Source organism: Suricata suricatta, chromosome 10, assembly GCF_006229205.1.
Source record: "Suricata suricatta isolate VVHF042 chromosome 10, meerkat_22Aug2017_6uvM2_HiC, whole genome shotgun sequence".
NCBI classification, from domain to species: Eukaryota; Metazoa; Chordata; class Mammalia; order Carnivora; family Herpestidae; genus Suricata; species Suricata suricatta.
Window position 1 is genome coordinate 14,569,874 of NC_043709.1, and position 12,069 is coordinate 14,581,942.

General features: G+C 42.8%; 1 long non-coding RNA gene across 1 annotated transcript; it reads right to left on the bottom strand.

Annotated features, from left to right (window-relative positions):
- Positions 1-399: 399 nt before the first annotated feature.
- On the bottom strand, positions 400-10,233 carry LOC115303509. Its single transcript, XR_003914092.1, has 3 exons — positions 10,142-10,233; positions 9,919-9,993; positions 400-685 (listed from the first exon to the last, which is right to left on the bottom strand). It is a non-coding gene; the product is annotated as an uncharacterized LOC115303509 (long non-coding RNA).
- Between the last annotated feature and the right edge of the window lie 1,836 nt (positions 10,234-12,069).

Consider the following 12,069-nt stretch of genomic DNA (forward strand, 5'->3'; position numbering starts at 1 on the left):
ATGAATAAATGCTCCCTCGTTTAAGGAGGCTTCATTGAGTGCTCACAACTTGCCAGGCAGTGTGCTGTGGAGAGGAGCCCTATGGGAGCTTATGATGCAGTGGAGGAGGCAAAAGAGGGTAGAGATAATTTTCCAGGAAGCATGACAGGTGTTGTGATATGGTTAGCCAGAATGCTTTTTAACCCAGACGCTCATTTCTCTGAGAATTGCTGCCTTCTTTTTTAAATTTTTTAATGTTTATTTATTATTGAGACAGAGAGAAACAGAGCATGAGTAGGAGAGGGATGGAAAGAGAGGGAGACACAGAATACTAAACAGGCTCCAGGCTCTGAGCTGTCAGCACAGAACCCAACGCACTCAAACCCATGAACCGTGAGATCATGACCTGAGCCGAAGTCAGACGCTCAACTGACTGAGCCACCCAGGCGCCCCGAGAATTGCCACCTTCTGATCCACAGGAATAGGACCTGGCAATGATGTGAGACAGTGATCCTGCCACCCATCTGTAACAGATGAGTTGAGAGGTGGGCAGCTCTCCAAACTGGGTGAATTATGGTCCCTCTCCTTTGGAATTGTGGTTCAGGGATGCTCATCATCTTCACTGATGACTTGAATTAAGGCCGTGTGAATTCGGAAGCTGTGTGTGGTCATCTCCTGCCGCTGCTTGGTCAAACAGACAGCCAGTCTATAAACAGGGGAGAATAAAACTTACTCTTAGATGCAAAGATGGGCTACCACATCTCTACCATAGAGAAAGGAGAGAGACAGAGACAGAGACCGAGGCAGAGGAGAGAGGGAGAAAGACGAGCACTCTTGGTATTTAGGGCAGCATAATTCTTTGCTGCTGGGGACTGGCATGTGTACATACCATAGGATGTTTAGCAGCATCCCTGGGGCTGACCCGCCAGATGCTAGTAGCACTCTCCAGTTGTCACATTTGTCAGACAGTGCCAAATGTGCCCAATGAGGGTAGGGTGGGAGTGGAGGCAAAATCACACCTCCAGGGAGAACCACTGTGTGAGTGAGTGAGGTTCTGTTATTTGCAACCAAAAGGGCCCTCATTGAGACCCTTCCTGAGGGAGGTTAGGCTCTCCCCAAGCGTCAAGCATCGCCAGAGACAGAGGCAGCAGAAAGGATGTTCTGACGGAAGAACCACACTGGATTTTGATGCTAGACTCTTGAACCTGACCAAAACTTTAGAGAAGCAAGGTTTCTACTATTGGAGGTTACTACAGGGAGAATAATATAATTTTCAACTGAACAGCTTTTTAACACAGTCAAATCTCTCTTATTTTTCTAAACTGAATTCAAACTACCTGGAGCCCCTGTTTACCACATTATCAAAAATACACACTCTTTTGGCTCCTTTTTCCACCATGATTATCTGAAACAAATTCTGGAGCTTAGGTGGCTCAAAAGGGAAGTAAATTCTACTTTTAACCCAAGGGAAAGAGAACATGGGCGCTAATGCAGAAATCTTCAAACTCTATTGATGGTGACCTTCTATCAGTAAAGCCTTTGAGGTTGTCTCCCCAGTGTATGTATGTTTGTGTGTATACATCTACTAACTTATAAACCGTAGTCCTTTTATATCAATATATTAAATTTCATACTAGTATACTATGTTATATTATAAAACACAGAAAACATTAACATTTAAAAATAATTAAAAATACATGTAGTCCATACAATGGAATAGTATTTTGACCATAGAAAGGAATGAGCTATAGGGTGCATATTATTACATGGATGAAACCTGAAAACATTATGCTAAGTAAAAAAAAGCCAGTAACAAAAGACCACATGAGATATGATTCCCTTTATATGAAAATCTACAAAATAGGGAAATCTAGAGAGACAGAAGGTAGATTAGTGATTATTTAAGACTAGTAGGGGTACCCAGTGATATGAGGGTAGTACCTAAGGGTTTGGGGTTTCTTTTCAAGATGATGAATTATTCTAAAATGGCTATGATAATGATTGTGTATATTTGTAAATCTACTAAAGCCATGAATTGTATACATTAAATTGGTGAATTTTATGGTATATGAATTAGATCTTAAGCTGTTTTTTCAATGCAAACAAATGGAAGTTCCCTTTTATCCCCTGATCCCTTGGTTTGTGCTATTTTTGGAAAGCGTACCTCACTTTGGAAATCTCAGGGGTAATGGGTCAGACCCATTCTGGCAATGGCTTCCACTGCTACATTCCAGAGCTATGAAAAGTTGGTTATCTTTACCTTCACTCAGTGTAATGACTAAGGTCAAATGTTTCAACAGCAAACATTGGCAATGATGTTGAGATGCTGGTGTGGTGGAGCTGTTATGCTCATTCATTCTTTGTGGGAGTGTAAATTGGCACACCGATGCACTGTTAAAACTACATATATGCATTCCCTACATCCCAGTAATTTCATTTCTTGGTATTTACTCAACAAAAATGAAAACAAAAGAGATGTTCTAGAATGTTTATAGAAGTATTGTTCACAAAAGCCCCAAACTAGAAACAATCTAAATGGGCATCAACAGTAGAATAGGCAAATAAATTCCAGCATATTCATACAATGAAAATCTAGTCAGTTATGAGAATGTTTGAATATTCTACATAATAAAGGAATGGATCTCACAAAAATAACTCAGGCAAAAGCCAGACACAAAGGAGCATGTACTGTATGATTCCATTTAGATGAAGAACAGACAAAATGAATCTATGTTGTCCAATGCAGGCTAGTGATGACTTTCTAGAAGGTTAATTACAGGGCAGGAGTGGGAGGCTTCTGGGTGGCTGGCAATGTTCTATATCTTGATGTAGGTGGTGGCTACATGGCTGGGTTCACTTTATAAAATTTGTTGAGCTACTGCAATTAGATTTTTGCACTTTTCTCTGCATGTGGGTTATACTTTAATATTACATTTAATTTGAAATAAGTGAAGTGAAAAAATGTAAATAAATAAAGTTGAGGTAGAAACTCCCAGAGCCCTGATAGGAAAAAGTGGCTTACTCTAAAGTTCTGCCTCTGTCAGAACTCCAGGTCAGCTCCCAGGACAGAAGGATGCCAGGGTCCTCCAAGTGATATCAGGCCACGCCCTCTGCCTCTTACATGCTGTGCAGGATCAAGAAGTCTCCATCTTCCCAAGTCCTCAGTGCTTTCCACCCCACACACAGCCCTTTCCACCCCCTTCCCTGCCTCCTTGTGCCAGCGTCCCTGGATGGTTATATCAGGACCGTTTAAGCATCATCCTCTTTCACACCCTAAACCACTTGCCCTTTGCTGGGAAATACAGAGGGGTCAGACCAGTTCTTCTTCAACCTTAAACAAAGGATTGATTTCCCAGTTCACACCCTTTCTAGTCAATTGGAGCTGTCTGCTCCATCTCCTGTGAGAAACTCCCCACAGGACTCAAGGGAGCTGTCTCTACTTCTCTGAGGGAGGCTCTCTCCCTGCCCTTGGCAATAACTCTTGTTTATGGAGGGTTCTCTCTTCACTGCATTCTGTGCTGGGTGCTTTCGATGTATCATCACATTTAATCTTGGGAGGTAGGTACTATCACTTTCCAGACAAGGAAGCAAGAGACAGTTAACCATTCGACAAGGCAATTCATTCCTGTAAAACAGCTGCACCAGGGATTCCAACCTTCCAGTGGTTCCCAGGTGAATTCATGAAACATCTCTCAGAAGAGTGAAGGAGAGAAAGTTGTCCTTGCTAAGCATCTCACTTCAATTATAAATTATATAAATAACAATGCCATGAGGGAAGTATGTTAAATGCCAAAGAGAGACATAAACAAAGGAGAGGTGAGATATCATCACCCAAGGAGGTGGAGGTGGTATTGGCCTCAATGATTGGGCAGGAGCTGGACAGACAGAGATGGAGGAGGGACCCCATTGGACCAACGCAGGAAAAGCTGGAGGTGATTGGAATGCAACTGGGGGTCCAGAATGAGGTGCAGAGAATGCGGAAGAGTAACTGAGAGGCGGGGCTGAAAAAAGAGGCAGAGGACACCCCACTGTCAGTGTGCTGGTTGATTTTAATGTTGCCAGCTTGACTGGATGTTCAGATATTTGGTCAAACATTGCTCTACATGTTTCCGAGAGGGTGTTTTTGGATGAGTTTAACATTTAAATCAACAGACTGAATAAAGCAGATTGTCTTCCCTAATGTGGGTGGGCTCCATCCAATCAGTTGTTCTAAAATCATAATCACGTGATTATGGCAAGTGACAAGTCTCTCTCACCATCAGACCTCTGCTCAAAAGTCTTCCCCGAGAGGACTTCCGTGACCACCCTTTCTAAACTAGCTCCCCCACCATCACTTTTAATCTATGTATCCCTTCCTATATTCTTCACAGCACTTGCCCCTACCTGAAACTATATATTTGTTTTCTACTGTAAGGACGCAGGTCTGATTCAGCCTTCCCCTGTACTTAAAGGGGAAGGTACCGGCTTCTCCATATGAAAGGGCGCTCATTAAGGAGGGACAACTCCTGGGGCGCCCAATCAGGAAGGCCAGCTGACACCTTTGACCTTTCGAGGGGCGGGCCTAGTCACGGCCTATGTAAGGGTCCTGGGCCCAATGTGATTGGTCAATAATCTAAATGTTGTGATTGGCTCCCACAACTGCCAGTATTGATGGGGGGGTAGGGATTGGAGCGCTGTGCCTATGTCGTCATTTCCTGTAAAGCTTCTTCCCAAACTCATAAAGGCCCTACCCTGTCTTTGTTCGGGGCTCTCTTTCTCCACGTGGCCAGCAGGTTGGTGGAGTCTGTGAGCCCAAGCTTAAGCCCCTAATAAAGCCTTTTGTTTTTGCAGGTGTGACTTGGTCTCCCTGGTAGTCTCTGGTCTTTTTCTGGGGCGATATTACAAACTTGGGCATAACATTACTCCCCAATAACACATAATCTCCATGATTATTATTAAGATTTCATGGCTATATCCTCAGCTCTAAGAATAGCAGCTGACACACAATAGATGTTGAATAAATATTTGTTGAAGGAAGGAAGGAAGGAAGGAAGGAAGGAACGAACGAACGAACGAACGAACGAATGAACGAACGAACGAACTTTAACATTGCATTTGCCCTTATTATGGGAAGTACCATTTCTCCTGGGCTCATGTTGCACCTCCAACATCTAGCACAGTACCTTGTCAATAAGATTGATTCTGGTTATTTCTAGACTTGCTTCTCTTCCACTCTCTGAAGGCAGGAACCACCTGTCTGTGTCCCACATCACCTGTCACAGAGCTTTGTGCATGCGTGTGCTGAAGTCAATTGAATTGAGCCTCTAAAGCGGTTAGTAATTGCTAGGCAGCTACAAGGCATTCCATCAATATTTTTAAATTGCTATGAATATTTCCATTCAAACTTTCCATTATTGGGTTAATTATGAAGAAGGAACACACAAATTAAACAAGAGAATGACCACTTAGGGAAGATTTGACCCTCATTTTGATTCATTGGATGATTTTATGTCTACAACACTAGCGACCTGCTATCTGACGACGCCACAATTATTTTGTTCAATATAGGAATGGATCCACTTACAGCGCAATTGGGTTCTCCTTAAAGTGCCCCTTTTGCCTTTTTTAAAGGATGCGTCTTTAAACTACCATTTCGGGACATAGTGTATGGGAACGTTGCATCTTCAGTGAAATACAATGGCCTTGATGAGAAACAGTTTTTAGAATAAAAGAGACTTCTCCTTTTGATCAGAGGGTCACAAGAGAATGGAATTGTCAAACTTTTGCCCCCATGAGGGAGCTAAAGTGCTGAGCTTAAGCTGTTTCATTACAGAGGGAAGTGAAGAGTGGAAAGGAGAGGAGAGAAAGAATGTTACTGTTATTTAGTTAATTTCCTAACTTGCTACGCAAGTGAGTTTGAGCTGCAGTGTCCATCTGGAGCTTGGCTCCTTCAGTTGGGTCAGTGTTGTATGCGGGCATCGCAGCACGGGGATGATGCAACTTCTCTTTTCGTCCACACCTTCACGTGTTACATGCAAAGCTCAGGAGAATTTGTATTCTCTATGATTCTGGGGAAATAAAATTTAGAAACAGGACAGAAAGAGAATTTTCTAGAATCTAATGACTCCCATTATAAGCCAAAGGCAAAATGTTAGCTCAGGGCGGCGTGATAATGAAGTTGGTCATTAGCAGCTAGGAAATACCATTCCTGCAGATCTTGCTCTGGTGAACCACATGAAATTGGCTGGAAGATTATAGATTGCCAACTTATACAGCTCTCTCTGATCTGTTGCACAGTGAGAGTTGAGGGTTGTTACAGGTTGCCTGTTTGTGTGAAAACAAAAGAAGCTGAATAAATCTGGAAGGAATCTGTAAAAAATCTGGAAACAATATGGAAGGGTGATTTTTTTCCAAAGGTGATCAGATTCCAAGGGATGGAACAGGATTTTTCATCCATGAGGAATGTACATATTCATTTTAAATGAAAAAAAAGTAACCCCCACCCCCAAAGAATTCATTTCTCATAAGAAACTAAAGATGTTTGCTAAATGGCTGTGAATTGTGCACAAAAAGAAATTTTATCTTTATAGCTGATAAAGTTTTTAAAGATTACCATGAAAAAGAAGTCCTATATTTTAAAATTCTTGTAGAACATACAGACCCCAGTTTAAGAAATACTGTGTTGAAGAAAGTCTGGTTTCTGTCAGCTTTAACTTCTATCATATGGTCATGGGCTTGTAACTGACATTTCTGGAATAAGCCTAAAAGTATGTTAACTATTACTTAGAGGTAAAAGAGAAAATGCATACAAATTTAGTTCATTTCTTTAACATAATTTTGCTTCTATTTCTGTGAGCCATGAAACATCAAGTTCTACAAACATGTCTTTCCCCCAAAATGGTTTGTTGAGTTAGTATTATAGGTTAAGCCCCTCAGTTTACCAGAATACTCAGGATGATATTGTTCTGGAACTTTGGTGATCAGATCCTAAAGACTAAGAGCAAAGATTCATACAACTCCAAGGCATAGAAGCAGAGATGTGCTGACATTGCTAATACTGCCTCTTGAATGCCGGTTGTTAAATATTCAGGAATTTTATAAGCTAGTTGTTAAAGTGATGTTATCTTGTTGGCACAACTACATATCTTAGCTTTTCTTTTCTTTTTTTTTTTTTTTTTGAGAACTGTTTTACCAGCACACCTCACCACATAGAAGGGATTTTTGGAAGCAGACAAAATCAGAAGCTGGAAAGTTAAGTCCAAGAGACCAGGCCAACTGAGAGGCATGTAGTAGTTAAGAGCATTGGCCTCAGAGTCAGGCAGACAAGGTTCCTGATCCCAGATTGCCAGTCAGAGTTGCATGACCCTGGCCAACTCAGCTCCCTGAACTTGAGTTTCCTTTTTTGTAAAATAGTATGATAGCCACCTCGCATGTTTATGAGGATTAGGTAAAACAATGTGCATATTATCATAACCTCACCTGGCACATAGTAGCCACATAGCAGTCACATAAGGGTTGAGTATTGAGTAAGTCAGTTCCAAGCACAGATTTGTTAGCTCAATTTCTTCATAGACCTCTGGGTCCAAGTCACTTCTCTTATCTGATTCTTACTACACCTGAGGTCTCATCTGGTGCCTCTATACCTTGTCTTTAAACTCCTGTTTGCCTGTGCTCTCTTGTGCTCTCTCTTTCTCTCTCTCTCTCTCTCTCTCTCTCTCTCCTCCTTTCCTCCCTCTTCCTCCCTCTATGACTGACCTCTGGGGCCCAATGGGGTGGCAGAAGGGGGTGTGGAGTGGGGGTTCAGTTTATCTGTAATCTGCATGTTGAACAAGCACAATGTGTGACATAATCAAAACACAATTTTATATTTGTCTTCCACCATTTTTTAACATTATAAAAATTGTTTATTTATTTTGAGAGAGAGAGAGCTAGTGGGGAGGGGCAGAGAGAGTGGGAGAGAGAATCCCAAGCAGGTTCTGTGCTGTCAGCTCAGAGCCTGATGTGGGACTCAAAGCAACAAACCATGAGACCATGACCTGAACCGAAACAAAGAGTCGGACACTCAACCAACTGAGCCACCCAAGTGCCCCCTCCCCTCATTTCTTTAAAAGTAATTCAGTGACTGCAAAAGGTTACAACATAGACCTAAGTGTATACCCAAGAGAAATGAAAGCATGTGTCCAAACAAAAGCTTGCATACTAATATTCATAGCAGCATTATTCATAATAGCCAGAAGTGGAAACAGCCCTGGTAATGGATAGGCAAAATGTGATACACTCATATAGTGAAATATTATTGGGCAAGAAAAAGGAATAAAGCCCTGATACATGATATAGCATGAATGAGCTGTGAAAATATGCTATGTGAATGAAGCTAATTAACAAATACCACATTACCTATGATTCCTTTTGTATGACATACCTAGATTAAGCAAATCTATACAGACAGAAAGTAAATCAGTAGATGCCTGGGGTTATGAGGCTCGGGGGCAAATGAGGAGTGACTGCTAATAGGGATGTTTCTCCTTGGGGTGATGAAAATATGATAAAATTGACTGTAGCAATGGTTGCACTAGACTTGGGGTGAAGGAGGTAGAACTGCCCACCCTCCTTGGGGACAGAAAGGACTTGCACAGCACCTGCCCAAGGAATCTTTCCCACAGATTCTCTCTTCTGTGCTCTGACCCCTTGATCTAGCTCAGGATTTCAAGGGTCACAAAATTGTTCTTGGAGAGTTGCTTTGTAAGTTCTGCAGTTGTAAATGTGACCCCTTGGCCTTGAACTATGTGGGCCTGCTAAGCACAAATACCATACTTGCTTGTCACCTGGCCGGGTTCCTGAGCAGTCTCTGCTCTCAGGGGACAGGCCTGCTCAACCATCCATCTTTAGACTATGGTGAGAGAGCTAGGAAACTTGGCTGCCTTCTTGAAAGGCTAGCCACAGAGATTTCTGGGTTAGCCTGGCCTTTTCACATGGAAAAACAGTGGGATAGAAGCAAGTCAATTTATTCCTTTAGCCAATTGCTTAGAGTTAACTTAAGAGTAGAAGTTTAGTGGGCAAAGAATTTAGTCCACACATCTAGGGTGCAAGATATGTCACAGCACCCCACTTCTTGAAATCTAATATAATTTATGCTGCAAGCCCCCAACCTTCCCTTGGCTGGCAGGAGATATATTGGGAACTGAGTAAAGGGTACGTGGGGGAGGAGGGTGGTGGAGGAGGGGAAGGTAGACCACTCTCTTCCTCTTCATTGGGTAATTCAAGAATTCTGGAATTAGTGAGGCCAGAAAACTGGATAAGAGGAGATTATCATGCTGTAGGAGTCACCAGCTTAACCCCTTCATGCATTGTCTTCTGAGGACTGGTTTCCACCATCCATCTCCTCGATGCTGCTCTGCAAAATAGCCCCAGAGACAACCTCTCGGGAGCGGTCCCATAGTACAAGGACATGACGTCCTTCAGTCACCCTCCAATCTGGGAACCCATCTCCATACTTCTTCCCATTCTTGGATGACCACTCCCACCTTCCCTCCACACAACCTCCTCGCTTCACCATAATTTCCTTCAGTGGGTCTTTAGAAATCTGGTGTTGTTGGTGTTATTTCCTTTAGCTAAGTTCGTTAGTGTGTGTGTGTGTGTGTGTGTGTGTGTGTGTGTGTGTGTCTTAATTTTTCCCATTACAGAATCTCAAGAAACCCTAAGACTCAGCATCCAGACAGACTCATGACATGTTCTATAGAATAATTCTGGACATGTGGACACCTATGTGACCACCACAGGGGAGCCAAACCACAGATAACAGAGCAAGCCCATGAAAGAGACATAACAAGGAAGATTCACCTTCTCCAGCAAAATTCTCTGGCTACTTGTCCAGCTGGACAGCTAGAATTGGCCCCTGTGAACACATCCACCACCCCCTGTCCCCAGCCCAGCCCCAGGCTGCGTCTGGAAGTTACATACATGCCCCAGGAAGGTGCAGACACGTTGATGGTCAAGCCGCAGCACCACAGTCCTCAGTACAAAGCCAGCCATTCCCTGAAATAAATTTCAGATTTAGAATTTTGTGTAAGAAGACAACAATGGTTTTTATTTGTATTCTCTGAGCAAGAAACTAGACAGGCCTTTGCCCCCCTTATATTTTATTAAAAACCCTCTGCTCCGTCAAAGCCGTCTGTGTACTGACCTCTGAAAGCTCATTACATCTTCTCCTGGGAACCTCACCATCCTTCCTCCCACCGGATGTAGTAAGGCCCAGCTCACTCCTGACCACGTCTGGGAAGACTGTGCCGGCCACATTAGTCTGAGGGGCTCTCACCCCCCTCTGAATCCTGACATCATCTCTCTCTGCCCCTCCCTGGCACTCAGTTCACACTGGCTTTTATTGTTTTCATATTTTATACATTTGTCTCCTCAAGGTCATAGACTGTGTCCTCTGCTTTGTGCTTCCCATCTCTTCTGGCACAGGGTGGTTTTGATAATCATTGCTATTTGATCATTATTTTGTTATTTTGACAATCTTTTGACATTGTACTATTTTGGAAATTATTATTATTGTTACTATTATTACAGCTAACCCTTGTCAAGGGCATACTATGTGACAAACACTCAACTGAAGTGTTCACAGGCACCCCTTTATTAATCTTGACGGCAACCCTAGAAAGTGGGTACCATTATTAACCCCATTTCATAGAGGAGAAAATGTGGGCCCCAGAGGCTGAGTCACCAGCGGGAGCAGCCAAGCTGAGTCTTAACTTGACTCCATCTGACCTCAAACCTGCCTTCTCAGTTTCCCAGGGTTACTGTAGGTCAGACTGCAGAGTAGTAAATAGAAGGTAAGGGTTTCTTCTTTACTATTTCTTTTATAGATGAGCAATTATCCCTGACAAGTCTGGAATTTGGAGAAGGGATTTGCCCCCAGTAAAACGGCTTGTCCAGGGCAGAGAGGGGTGTAAAGGCAGGAGTCTGGACCCCTCTGTCTTCCACACCCTTGTGCTCTGCTATAGGACAGAAATACTCTTTTTGGAAACTTAGTCTTTTTGTACTTCTCTACTGTAGAACAAACCATCCTTTAGCAAAAACCAAAATAGTAATTTTCTATGGAGTGGATAATCATTCACTCCAGCAAACTAAAACAACGTATTATGGTTAGAGCTGGAGAAATGCGAAAAGCCTCTTGCTTTGTTTCGCTCTGTATATAAAAGTATATGCGTGTGTCTGTGTGTCTACACCATGTGTACATACTTTCCACTCCACCTAATGTATAAACAAGAGACAAGACGCTCCTGGCCTGGCCACCCACCCACCGCTGCTCTCAGCTCCTTTCAGAGACTAGAGCAGAGCCAAATAGAACATCAGTTTCTGTAACTATTATTTATAATCTTTAGTTTTAAAAATCCACATCCTGGAAAACTCCTGAACACTGTGGCATTGACAAGGCATGAGCGACAGTGACGGGAGGAAGGGGAGGAGAAGTCAGTGAGGCGGCGCTCTGCCCAGACGCCCCTCCCGGCGCTTTTCACGTTTTAACAGAGGTCAGTTCAGCAGATGTTTACTGAATGCTTATTACCAGCCAGGCTCTGCTAGATGGTGGATATGCAAAAAAGAATAAAACTTTATCTCCAGCTTCAAAGACTCCTAGTGATGGAGTAAACAGATGTGTCAGAACAAACACCCTTACACAGATAGGGAAGATTAAAAGAAAATATAAAAGCCTTCAAGTACCAAAGGGATCATCTTAAGGAAGAAATGTTGGGGGGCACTATGGTATACATAAGTCAGACTGTCATCCTGGGTTTACCTCCAGCTCCGTTACTGAGCTCTGCATAATGGGGATAATGTCCATAACTGTACCCTGAAGTAGTTGCCATGATTAGAGAAGATGATGTATATCAAACACTTATTGCAGTGCTCAGTGTGGAGCAGTACTCAATAAATTGCAGTAAAATAAAATGCCAGTTAAAAAAAGAAGAGGTGAGTGCCCTGCAACCGGAAGCATAAAAGCAGACAGCCACTTAGGCAGAGATATGGAGGGACCCACCAATCAGATCAGAGCTTGGTAACTTGATTTCTAAGGGACCTTCCATTGCTGAGTGCTAGGCTTTTGGGAATACT